We start from the raw sequence: 12426 nt of genomic DNA on the forward strand, positions 1-12426 counted from the left end.
GAACTGCGACTGCGACTGAGGTTCAGACACACGGCACACGCTCCAAAGCAATTAAGCGCATGAATCAGGTTCGTTCGGCTGTGTTTGTTTTTTTCTTATTTTTTGCAGGGCAACAGCTGCACTTGTGTGTGTGTGCCGTATTTTTCTTATTTGCACTTTTTTTTTGAGGGCACAGCGAGCAGGAGAGCGATACAATCAGCAGGCACAATACTTAATTGATATGAAATGAAGTCATTTGGCAAAATCACTGGGAGAGTAATGGACCGAGTCGTCGACTCCGCCGCCAAAGCGACGTTCAATTTTGATTTGATGGTGGGGGCCCAGGTTGCAGTTATACATAACAGTGGGCACAATATACATAAATACATACATATTTACATTTTATGTATGTACATAAATATTTGTATGTATTTTGCTCTTTTTTGTTGACTTTTTGAAAGCAATTGTGGGGCATGCAGAGCGGGCTTAAAAAAGAGTTTCGTTTCGTTTCGTTTCGTTTCAATTAAAAATAACATTTTTGGGAGAAAAAAGTGCGGAAGCCGCCCGACTGCTTTTGCAGATAAAGCCAAAAAGCTGCACTGGCTTATAACAGTTATAATTATCAATTAGACACAGATGCAGTGTGTGTGCAAAGCGAAACGAAACCCGACTTGCTGGCAGCCACTTAAATGGACTTGTTGGCTGGGGCTGCATGCAAAATGCAAATTTACCAATTGATATTGATTGAATTGCCAACTGCAGAGTAGAGTGGAGAGTGGAGAGTGGATAGTGGAGAGTGGATAGTGGCGAGAGACTGTAAACGCTAATTAGTTTTATATTTCAACTGGCCGCTTAAGTGAATGACGGACTGGTCGACGAACCGCCGTCACTCAATCGCAAGCTCCCCGAACTTGATTGAATGAGTGCGAGTGTGAGTGTGTTTTACGAGTCTACTCGCACAACCCGTCATTAAATATCCACTACATATACAGAGTACTTGTGGGGCATATTGTGCTGAGAGATTCGATTTTTGGAAAACTATCAAGAGTAAAGATAAAGAAGATACAACAGATAATTAAAGCTTACTATAACCCATAAATATGTCAGAATTAAGCTTAATTTGAGCTCAATTTTGAATCAGGTATCCTCATGTCGAGCCACTTGTTGTGCGGACTTCTCTTTTGTGCTTTATTTTGTTATGTTGCTGTCTCGATTTCTCGGAATCACCGATTAGAAATGTTGCTAATGGCTTGACTTTGCTTTGGAGAGAACCAGAAAAAGGAGAGAGAGAGAAGGAAAGAGACCGAGCTGGAATGGGTGCTCTGGCAGTTCGTAACGATTCCAGGCCAATACGTACAGCTATAAAAAAAACACTTTTTGCCATATAAGCAAGTGCACCCCGTGTCTCAGTGCCAGACCCTGCCTTGCCCCTTGCTGGCATTTCGTATTAATGTGCGCCGTTTAATTGCGTGACTCATCATCAGTGGCGGAGGCTCTGTGTAATCGCACGTCTGCCATCATCTGAGGCGAAACTTGTTCTCCTGCTGCTTCTGTGGCTCTTTGAGTGGCAGCCACAGAAGAAAGTTCAGCTCATAATTAATAAAGTATGTGTGGCTAATGAACGAATTAAGCTTTTTCCTTCTGCCAGCACATTGATACGCAATTTTCAGCTGAAGAAATAAATATTTCAACGATTTATTATTCGCCTTTTCTTTGGTTTGGGACTTTGGGACTGAATTATTAAATGTTCCATAAATGTTCTATAATCAGGCATAATTGCATGTAAAGTTGTACATTTCTTTGTGTTTCATTTTGCAGATTTTATCGAGTAATATTCTTGGCAGAAAGTAGCAGCAGGTGAGTTTGTTTTCTTGGTGCATTTTTGTCAATAAACCATAAGCATATTCAACCATTGTTGTTGAGCTTTAACCACTGCCTTCTGCTTGGTATTTGGCTGTGGAAATATTCTGATTTACATGCAGCCTAATCAGCGTACTCCACTTTTGTTTATGCATTCCGTTTAGCCGGAAAAGCTATGCCCATTATTTGGATTATTTGTTTATTATTTTCTCCATATGAGTATTAGCGTGAAAAAATGCAGGCAACCTGTGATTGTGATTGTTTGTAATGAGAGCTGCAAATGGTTTTGTGCTGACTTTGCATTTCATTTGCCGACCATTTACATATTTGCGTAATCGGCCCAGTCCCACTTCCAGCCTGTGTTCTGTTTGTGCAGTCGCATAGCTTCGAGACTGACCAGTTCCATGCCCATAGCAAAACACAAGCCATGGAATGCCATGGCAGGTACAGGGGAATGGCAATCCATTCATTTATTCCGCACAGCCGAGTGTCAGACGTCTGTCCGTCAATCAGAGAGTAACAATTTAATTAATTTCAGCTGGTAATGCGAACCTGTTACGACTCTATGCCATGCGATATGCGATATGCGATATGCGATATTAGATATCAACGCACTGGCATTTTTGGGGGCTTTGGCTGTGTATGAAATTGGCTCTTAATTATGCATAATGCCCATGACATGACTCAATTAAAGGCCAACAAATAAGCCAGACAGACACGGATGACTGGCACAAAGCTAGCCACTAAATATTCAACCAAAGAGATACGAGTGTAGATGCAGCGGCATTTTGGACTCGCTATCTTTACACACGGTTAATTATCACTGGCAAAGACAGCGAGACTATATCTATCTATGTATCTGCCACCAAAATAGACTGAAAGCCAGCGCGGTTTTTGTTTTTTGTATCATTTTTTGGGCATGCAAAGGTGGAAGTTTGAAGAGATTAAATTGCCATTAATTGGTAGCCATAAGATGTTAGAATAATCGTTGTGGAAATACATATTTATTTCCATCTTCAGCGCTCAAACTTAGTCAAGTTTTGAAGGCTTACAATTCTCGCTAATAAATCTGCACTAAAGTGCACTTTTCAGCTGCCAAATATGCAAATTGCAGGCTAATTAGCTCATCGATTTGATTGAATAATTCTACCCACAATCTGTATGTTTGACTCTCCTTTTGTTTGCGCGCCACAATAAGTGCCTTCCAGTTTTCTTTTACATTAATGCACCGCCCCGTAATCATTTGTTGGCACACCAAATAGTTGCATCAGTTGGCCGTTGCAATGTTTTCTGTCTGGACATGGGTTTGTGGGCTTGGGAAACTGCCATGGGGGGGCACACAGTAAACACAGTTTTCAGTTAGCTAATTTTCCATAGTCATCAATAGCTGTCGACGCAGGCAAAAACCAAATGGCAATCGTAAAGTGGAAATTAATTATATGTCAACAGCATGATTACCGGCGAAATGTAACTAATTTGATGCCAGAAATATCTGCCCATTTGTATCTGGGTTGATAAGGGGGTATTACCCCCCCAAAAATAAATTTATCTGGTTCGATCGGTCCAGCAATTTGTTATCAGATTTTCTACGTCAATTTCTAAGCTAATCTCGTTCGATTATGAATCCTTTTGACTCACGATTATGTGCTTTGATTAATTGAAATTGATTTTTAGTGCACAGACGGGAAAACCCGACCCGCACATCTGATGCCATTTTGATGCGCATAAAAACAAGGTCGTCTCTTTCTATGAAAAAAACAAGCAAGGGTCCGTCTTATCTGGCCCCTAGAGCGTGAGCCCTACGGCTCTGACCTGTCACTGTGCTGTGACGAGGAGATTCCAAGTGGGACATTTTTACGTACGTCATTTATAGATTATGTATAATGTCAGGCTGTCAAGGGGGGAACTTACCTGATAGTGGGCCACGCGGGCAGTACCCGTTGGGGGTTGCGGGGTGTATCCAACAAGAGTCAAGGTGAATGGAAATCCAATTAAATGATTTTCACTTGCTTTTTTGAACGTTTTTGGTTTTCTTTATAGCTATTTATAGTTGTTGCTTGGGGGGGGGAGGCCTCTTGGCCTCTTGGCCTCTTGTTGGCTTTCTCCAAAGGTCACCCTCTGTGTTTTTGTGTGTTTTATATTCCGCTTTTTATTTTGCTTGAGTTGGTTTCATTTCGGTTTTTTGTTCCTCTATTCCTTGATATCCTTTACTTTTTTTTTTGGTTCACTTTTTGTTGATGGCATTGGGCTCTTCGGCTTCTGCTGTTGATTATAATCCTTAATTAGTCTAACGAGTTGCCAATTAATCCACTTTCCCTAATTAAATTGCCTGCGCCGCGACAAATATATAAAAAAAACCAAAAAAATTCTATTGAAAAAAAAGGAATTTAATTCTTGGCCGATAATTGCGATGCCCTCGCTGAACTGAGCTTAAAGATAACTCTAATGGATGGTGAAATCTCTGACATAGTCCTAGTACCCTCTGTTAGGGTATTCAATATGATAGAGGGAGCAAAAAAACGCTTCAAATGCCCACAAAGAGCGAGCGAGCTGGCAGCGAAAATGTAATTAATTCATTAGCCAGGCAATTGACAATTATTGATTATTGTTTTGCCTTTTCAATTTTGAATTAATTTTAATGCACGAATATTTTCGTTTCAGTGTTCAGTGTTTTGGTTTCATGTATCTTGTTATTAATATTTATTTTGTTGTTTCCTTCTGGCATTAGCTGCACATTGTTCATTTATTTAATTTTTAATTATTTTGAAATGTGTTCTGGTTTCATAATTGGCAGCCCATTGTTTCTGCTCTCCCTCCTCGCTCTTTGTATTTTTTCGATTTAATTAAATAAATTGATATTTATTTATGTTTATTTGTGGCCTGAGCAAGGGGTGCCCATTTTCACTTGGCTCTCGCACTCGAAATGTGGCGAAATATTTAATTTGTCCCACAGAATTGAAGTGATTTTAATTGCTGCAAGTGGTACAAGCGAATGAAAGTGTTTTTTCTGTGGTGAAAACATGCAATTTGCTAGAGCCACATGACACGTCAAATCAAAAGACAATTTGCTTGATATTTGGATGGTAATTGGGTAATGTCTTAGACCACTTTGTAAGCAAATTGTATACAAAGGAGGACATTTGTGGGATTTTTAAAACAAGATAGAAATACCGACGGGAATGAGAAAAGGGAATTTATTTGGATTAAATGCAAACTTTGGTGGTTTTCAAGGCTTAAATGGGGCATAAATGATCCCAATTAAAGCATGAAGAATACACTTTAACTTAGTACAAAGTCAAATATCAACTTATTAAATCATTTATACACATTATTCTCAGTTAATCGTTTGTTAAACACGTTAAGGTCTCAGAAATGGCACTGCCTTGCCTGGATGCCCTACTGCAACTATTACAACGATTTCCTATAAATATTTAAGCACTTATTTAAGCAATTATTGTTGTTGCATTGCTGTCTCGCTAAATTCACACACTGTACACGTGTAGTACTTGTTGGCCTGCTTTTGGTGGCTGCTTCGTTTGCCATTTACAAAATTAATTGGGGTTTTTGTTGAATTGTTTGTTGTTGTTGCACTTTATGCTTTTTCTTTAAATTAATTTCATGTATTTTATGAGCGTTTTATTTCATTGAGTACCGTCCAAAGCGTTTTATTTCATTTATTTCTGGGCTATTTATGAGGGTTTTATGAGCATTTTGTTTGGTTTTGTGCACTCCGAACCGAACTGGTAATTAAAACTTGAACTCTGGCTGCACCGTGATGGCAGTTTTGTATTTTGATTACCATTATATAGTTATGCATTTTGCTTTTTTCCGTTTTTGTTTTTGTTTTTGTTTCTTATTTATTATTAATATGAGCGAGGGGGAACAGGCATTTATGGCCAGGCGCGCAATTAATGGGAAACGAACACACGGCCGGCCATAAAGTGGACTTCAATTACGAACCCAAAACACACACACACACACACACACACACACACACACACATACATGGAGGTAGATTTCAATCGAATTCTTTATTTATAACACCTTTTTGCCAACTGAATTTAATTGAGTAATTGAAATATTTTGCCTTTTTTGTGCACAATTTCAGCTTGATAATTTATTTATGAGAATAAATCGAGTGTGGCAGTGTACGCAGTGTGTATCTGTGTGTGTGTATCTGCAGATGCCAAATATATAAAATAAAATAAATTGAAAATCAATTGGCTGCAGTGCGGCTGCGTAGCCTGTCAGCCAGCGTGTTGCGTCGCTTTGACAAATTGCTCCGCCACCGAAGACCGAACTGTCCAAGAGGAGAGCCGACTCGAGCGTGCGAACCAGCAGCAAAATGAAATGAAAGCCACACAAACAAAAAAGCAAAAAGCAACAAAAAAGTAGCACAACAAAACAGCGCGAAAAGTGGGCAAAGGCAAACAGCAGCAAAAGCGAGTGCGAGCAGGAGGAGAGGGGGTGCCATGGCAGGGCAATTAGCGGGGCAGAAGTGGTGTCCCTGCCGTAGCAGCTGTTACGGACAGCAGTGTACCTGCACTTGCAGCTTAATTATTGTTGTGTGTGTGTGTGTGTGTGTGGGGTGATACTTGATAAATTCCTATAGCTATAGCGGGCTGGCCCCTGCCCTGCCACTCGGATGATGTCGCATTATAAATTTCATTGCTGATTGCCCGACGGAATCAACGCACAAAATCAACAATTTAATGCGAAATGCCAAGCAAAAATCATAAAAGAAATGAGCCCAGTTCGATATAAATACACGGCACACACATACAAACACACACGTGTGTTTTGTGTGTGTGTGTGTGTGTGTGTAATATCGCCTAATGGCGCTTGACGTTGCTTTTTGCTTTTGCCCGCGCGCTAATTCCTTTGACCAGCAAATGCGACAATAACAAACAGACGAAATGCTAATTAGTTTCATGTGTGACTAATGGATACGAAAAGCGGCACACACAGATACACAGCTACAAGCTACAAGATACGTTTGCAGAGATACACATGCGTGACTGCCGCTCATTGTTGTTGTGCCACACACACACACACTTAATTAAAATAGTACACTTTTGGATAGCAGGCATAGCAGGCTCTGAGGGGGTCTCGTTCCCAGTCCCAGTCCCAGTTCCATTCCCCGCCCGAGACCCACTTAGTTTTTGGCGTATCTTTTGTATGGCCTCATGCCTAATTATAATTATAATTACGTGTAGTATAATAAGCCCGGCGCGTAAATTGAATTTGACTTTTTGGACCCCCGGTCAACGGGGTTTACCGGGTTTTCGCTTTGGGCATTTGGATTCTCTCCCCTAAACGGTTTTTATGCCGGCGTTCGGCAGCTAAACCAAAACAGAGCCCAGAAACGAATCTGTAGCGAAACCGAACGGAATCGAGCGTAACGTAGAGCAAGAGCAAGAGCCAGACCAGAGACCAGGCCAGAACGCACACAATCCGATACCGAAACCGACCACGACCACGATGGCAACGATTCTGAACGACTTCTGAGTGTGAGCGCCATAAAGCACGAAAAACGACAACGACAACGACAACGACAAACGTTGATGATGATGATGATTATGATGATGTTGATGACGACCAACAACAAGAACGACGACTGTGTTGCTGTCGCAGTCGCTGCCTCTGCTGCTGCTTCTGTGAACTGCGCCGTGCAACTATTTAATGACGACTGAATGTGGCAATTATGTATCTAGATACATTTTGGACAAACGCAGACTGCTGTCGGTCTGTCTGGCTGTCAGTCTCCCTGTTTGCAGTGTGTGTGTGTGTGTGTGTGTTTGTGGGGGTTGCTAAACGAGGGAACCATCATAAAACATATTACTATAATTACAATTATGGTGCGCACTCTCACACTGAAAAGCACACAGATACAATACACATAGCTCTTATAGCTGGTGAAAGATAGAGACACAAACAGTTGCCGCGCGCACGTGAACATAACGCACGGCAATAAAACACAAATTTTCATATGCATTACGGCTTAATTGTATCTCGTTGGGGTCTCGTATCCGTGTGTCAGTGTGTGTGTATGCTCGTGTTTGTGTGTGTGGGAATCTCAAAAATTGGCGCTCGTCTGGCCATTCGGTTCAGTTCGTTTCATTGCTTAGCAACATGTTGCTGCCCGTCTGCCGACGCTTGTTGCTGGCTGGCAGACTTGGAGCTTTTGTATCTTTGAGGCTGACTCCGCCGCGCTGCTTGTTGGTTTGGGGCGATGATTATTAAATGCTGAATGTGTTTTATTGCTTTGATTGTTCCCATGCCTTCCTGCCTTTCTATAGCACTTCATCCTCTCTCTCTCTCTCTCTCACGCTCTCGTTCTCTGTCTCGCTCTTCTATCCGCTCTAAGTATGCTCTTCTGGCTGTATCTGTGTATCTTTTTGCATTGCAAATTGCCGCCGTCGCTGGCTCTGTGTCTGTGTCTCTGTCTCTGAGTTTGTTTTTAATTCTCTATAATTAAGTTATATGTACATATACTTTAATAAGTTGGCGGCGGATGCTGCTTTGGGGAGTGTGGACTTGGCTGGAGTGTTGGAGTTCATATTCTGCTGGTTGTTGCTCTGGCTTTGGCTATGCTCTGGCACAGGGAATTATGATTTTGATTAGAAGTTGGCAATGCAGAGTTTGTAGATTTATTGACATTTGAAGGGTAAAGCTGATTTGATTAGGCAAGGATTAAGCGCCACAAATTTAAATCTGATTTGTTTACTTAATTCAGCTGAAATGTAGCAGAATTCTCGCATTTAATCTGTTAAAATACATAAAAAATAATCCTAAAATTCGGCGGTGATACATTTTATTCCTTTGGTGCTAATTTAATAACGAATTCAAATATTTTGTAGAATTTGTAATTAAAACGTTAATCCCATAAAATGTAGAATTAAATTCTGCAACACCGAAGACAAATGCAATCCCAATCAGCTTACACCTGCCCCACTATAGGGTATCAATCTAGTTGTTCTGACTTTATTTCTATGTATTTTTCTGGCGTTGTTGCGCCACAACGTTTAGCGCTAATTAATGCTGAGGCAACGGCTTCCCATTGCCACAGCCTTTCAGCCTGGCTGGGCTGGCTTTGTCTTTCGCTGCTTAATTGTTCACTGAGATTTATTATTTGATTAATTATTGAGATTTTGTGGCAACAAAAACTTTACCCCGCAACTTTTCTGTGTGTTTTCTCTTGCTGTTTTTGCAGTTCTCCTTTTGGAATTTCTTTCAAACGTTTTTTTTCGTGGAGCTGGGGGGAGTGGGGAGCTTTGCTTGAAGCTTTTCTTCGGCAATAATTGGTGTATAATTTCATTTCCCGAGAACGAACCCCGCTCTGGGTCACTGCACACACAAAAGCCATTCACTCTCTGTGCCTTCCTCCATATTTCGTAATTCAATTTGTTGTTGCTGGCAGTGGGGTGGGGTGGAGGATTAGTCAGCAATTTGTGTGTGTGTGTTTCTTGTTGTTATTTATAAGTAATGTGTGTAGGGAGCGAGCGACAGCTCAATTAGCTGTAATGAAGGCGATTAATAATGGGCGATATTATGCTATTGATAAGACCGATTACTCATGCTCCCCCAGCCCCGTTTTGTTTGATTTGCGCTTTATTTTTAGGCTATCGCCAATTGATTTCCACGTATAATTGTGGCCAGTGATTAATGCATGGCCATAAGTCTGTTGCAGCAATCATTGCACTGCCGAGAGAGAGAGAGAGAGCAGCGCCATAATCGTTGAGCTTCCTAATGATCTGGCAATGAACTCTTAAACGGTTAAAGTTTTTCATGCTGCCCGAGCAACAGTTTAAGCTCGCACCCCCTCTCCACCCCTCGGGCCGGGCATCATTAGAGTGGAAGCACAACAATGGGGCAATAACAATGACCCTCTTCGGCGGCAGCCTGATTGCTCATTTCAGGCAAAATTGAATTGAAGATTCGCTAGAAGGGGCGCGGACTCGCAGTCCCAGTTCGAGTGGTGTATGCAAAAAGAAGGAAGGAAGCAAGGCAGGACAGAGACGGAGACAGAGCGAAGGAGAGAGGCTACTAAAAATAGCTACGAAAATATGAAACAAGAAATAACATCAACAAGAAGATGCTGGATGCTGAGATGCGGAGATTGCTGATGTTAAAGATGAAGCAATTTAGATATACTTGAATAGGAATACGAAGAGGCACTGGAACTGCGACTGAGACTGAGTCCGGGACCCACTTCAAAATAAACACAGCAATAAGAAGATGGGAATCTCTCCCCATGGTTTGAGGCTGCATGCAAAACAAATTGTGCGTTGCATGGGGTGATGATGCCCGCTGATGAATGCTGTTGCTGCTCTTGCTGCTGATGATGCCCCTGATTATGATGATGCTGATGAAGCCAGTCAGTCCACGAACACACAAAAAACACGGCCTTACTTTTAGCTTCAATGGATTTGCTCTTTTAATGACTAAATTGTGAGATTTAAATGGGATTTACTTTGAAGTTTATTGAAGAATTGTTGCCTAATTTTGTTGTTTATTACCTCGGAGGTTTGATTAATTTTATAGTTCAATTACAAGTTCCCACATCACTGGATAACCCACCTCAATGGGTTCACTCTTTGACGAGCGAAAAACACGCGGCGGAACAACGGAACAAGCGCTCTAACGATGACGACAAATAACGACGACGGCGACGGCAAACGACAAACGATGATGACGATTGAAACCGGCCGCGGCAGCCCGTTCGGTTCGGTCGTTAACGCAAAAACAAAAATTTACAACTGTGAATGTGATTGCCCCAAAGCGCCAAACAAGCTCCGCAACACACAAACGAGGCATGCCCCAGCAACATGTTGCGCGTGGCAAAGGATGGCTCAGGCAACATCTGACTGGAATGGCTTGTTACGAGAGGGGGGACTGGCAAGCAAGTAAATAAACTTATTATAAATATCTCCACTTAAGGCAAGCGATGCCCGGCACAGTGGGGGCCATTTATGCTGCAGGCTGCAATAAAGACGCGAGGCTGCAAGGGCAGTGGAATACTCTTTCAGATTTATTGCTACTAAGCGCAGCATTAAGCAATGCACCACTCACTTCCTTCCCGTCTTGGCTTAACAAACAACTGATCGAAATCATAATACCCTATTTGCAAGGGTAACAGAATCAACAGCAGCAGCAGCAACAGCAACAGCAACAGCACGAAGCTGCAAATGCGCACACGCAGCGCTGAAATTGCTCTCATTCACTCACTCACACACACACGGAAGAGATGAAGAGTATGAGAGGGGAGAACGAACTCCTCTCGACATCCCGACAGTAAAGCAACAAAAAGCATTAAATGATGACAACAACATTGCGCTTAATGGACTTCTTCTTGCCCGCGTTTGCGTCTCAATTCAAAAGTGCATGTAGCTCTTCCTTCTCTCTCGCACTCTCGCTCGCTCTAGCTATGCTGCTCTCCCTTTCTGTCTTGCTCCCCTGCTCTTTGTCTCTCTCAGCACACTCTTGTTAGGGTTTGTATGTAGAGATGTGTATCTCTCTCTCTGGCCGTGCTTATCCTTCTCTGTCTAATAGCCTGTTTGCTCTTGTCTGGCGTTATAAATCCATTATAATAAAATCATTTTGTTGTTTTATTAGCCTGGCAGCATGTTGCCAGGCGTGCTGCTCCTGCTCTCTTTCTCTCTCTGTGTGCCATTGGGAGTCAAGTGCTTTGGCAACATGTTGCGCTGCTCATAAATATTGCAAGTGTTTTCAATTAGCTCACATTCTGTGACTTTCATATTAAATGAGAGCGCGAACTACGTGTAAATGTGGGGTACATGTGTGTGTGTGAGGTGTACTTCTGTGGGTGTGTGAGTGTGTGTGAGAGGGTGGTTGGGCTCTTGCTGGAGTTGATTCCAATTATAAATTGCATGGCGCATGTGATGCAATTAAAAGCAAAACAGAAAAAGAATTGAGAACAAGGCACGAAAGGTCAGCATAGAGAAAAGAAAATGTACATACCCTTTGCTGAGGCATTGTGTAGCCTTGGAAATAAAGGATTTTTTACCACTTTTAATGGCAACCAACTTATCCTCTTCCTTACAGATTGCACAAACACGGCTTTAGTCCTGCGGGGTTATCCAAAAGGTCAAAGTTTTTGAGGTCAGGCAAATGGCAAAAGGGAAGTTTTGGAGCTCTCCAGTTGCCCGCACACACTTCCCAGTTCCTGGAGTCATGCAATCAACGCACTTCCGCTGCCAGTTTTCAGAAGCCGCCGTCGCCCGTGCCTGTCCACCCATTCGTGTGCCAAGCCAAGCAAAATGTCATTGGGCACTCCTTCTGCTAGTTGTGTCCACATGTGTGTGTCCCTGTGTGTTTGTGAAAGCAATTTCCGCTCGAGTCCGCAATTAAAAAGCAATATCATCTGGAGTCGACGTAAACACAGACTTGAATTGAATTTTCATGATGTGTTTGTTAAATGATTGCATAGAACTATCCAACCAGCCTCAGCTAGATGGATCAGTTGCACTTGCAGGCTAGCTGCAGATGTGGATTGAGATACATATAAGCATGCACATAGATACAGTTGTAGCTGGCAGTGTGTGTGTGTGTGTGTGTGTTGTAGTT

General features: G+C 42.1%; 1 protein-coding gene across 2 annotated transcripts in view; it reads right to left on the reverse strand.

Annotated features, from left to right (window-relative positions):
- Positions 1-7404, reverse strand: part of LOC117583786 (homeotic protein labial) — a 41369-nt gene extending 33965 nt beyond the window's left edge. Inside the window, exons 1-2 of one of the 2 annotated variants that reach the window (XM_034272365.1) lie at positions 7118-7404; positions 3751-4101 (exon numbers count right to left, since the gene is read on the reverse strand). The gene's annotated coding sequence lies outside the window, so the exon portion shown is untranslated. Of the gene's footprint in view, positions 1-3750; positions 4102-7049 lie in introns of both variants that reach the window. The other variant, XM_034272364.1, reaches the window with a different exon arrangement.
- Between the last annotated feature and the right edge of the window lie 5022 nt (positions 7405-12426).

This window comes from Drosophila guanche, unplaced genomic scaffold (assembly GCF_900245975.1).
Source record: "Drosophila guanche unplaced genomic scaffold, DGUA_6, whole genome shotgun sequence".
Taxonomy (NCBI): Eukaryota; Metazoa; Arthropoda; class Insecta; order Diptera; family Drosophilidae; genus Drosophila; species Drosophila guanche.